Genomic DNA, 1,442 nt, shown 5'->3' on the forward strand with positions numbered 1-1,442 from the left:
TAACTGCAATATTCTCAGCTGAGGTAATTTGACATTCTCATTACATTTACTGCATAACACAAAATTTACTTTGGTAAATATGTGGCTGCTGTCTTTTCAGAAATCAAACTGTCCATAATTGGGTAAAAAATTTAAAATCAAAATCCAATATGGTAGGTCAATCCAGTTACAAATTTGCTAAGTTTTTCATGGAATGCTACTATACTGGAGAAAAGGGATTCAAATAGCTCTTAAAGTAAGTACAGCAAATAAAAAACCTTTGCTAGGTTTCAAGGCAATAAACAAAATTCACTATATGACCTCTATATAAATAAATGCAAAGAATTCTTGCATTATTTTGGTTGATTCTGTACAAGTTCACTAATTAGTTTTATTTAAATATAACTCTTACAACAATTTTATCCAGAACCTTAATGAAAATGAAGAAGGTTGACAGTTCTAATATAGAACTTGCACAACAGTTATCTTAACACTGACTTAACAAGGAGAGGCATATAAAAAGACATAGAAATGACACATTTTAAACTGAAGATGTTTTATCTCAGATTCACTATGAGGATGACTCTTATTCTTTAGTATGCAACTTCATTCTTTACCTGTTAAACAAAGTGTACAAGTTATCACAGCAAAATTTACAGAATAATTGACTTTGGCCTTGGTTGTACAAAGACCTATTTACACATTTGAGATAAGCAAGCACCTTCCTCCCTTTTAATTCTATACATGTGTTCAAGCTTTAAGTCTATATTTGGATCTACAAAATCTTGCAAGATAAAAATTCTCTCATATATACACCTTGGACCATTAGAGCACAGTGTCTTTATATATATGTGAATGTATCATCTGCTAAATTACCCATTCTTCACGTGGATGTGAAGCCTCACTTCACAGTTAACTCCTTGGTGCTGATGGGTTTGACTGCTGAAAACAGCTCTTAGTCTGGGGGGCCAAACCAAATCATTGTGCAAAGATATTAATGTGCCTCAAATTGCCCCCAAATGCAATCAAAACTTGTAAATAAGAAATACATGTCCAAAAGTACATTAAATAAACACCATTAATTGGGTGTTTAATTTATTTTTTTAGTCTGGTTCTTGAACATAGATGGCAGATCATTTTAACGGAAAAACAAATTTCAACACCAAAGAGTTAATGCTGTCTATGCATATCTGAACTAACCAAGTATACCTAAGGTTTAAAAATCCTTTGTCTTGTGACAATCTAGCAACAAGATAGATTTTTTTCTCAGTTAAATATTTAACCCACACCCAAAATGAATGCCTGCTATACAGAAGGCAATTATTCATTCCACCATTAGAATTTCTGAAGCACTGATAAGTTTGTAAGTACAAGAAAAGCAAGGTACAATTGCAATCAAATACATGACTTTTTACAGAAGGCCTCATTGTGGTAAATTATATACAACATAAGTGTTCTCACTT

This window comes from Melozone crissalis, unplaced genomic scaffold (assembly GCF_028551555.1).
Source record: "Melozone crissalis strain CALT ecotype California unplaced genomic scaffold, PUWL_Pcris_2 ptg000018l_1, whole genome shotgun sequence".
Taxonomy (NCBI): Eukaryota; Metazoa; Chordata; class Aves; order Passeriformes; family Passerellidae; genus Melozone; species Melozone crissalis.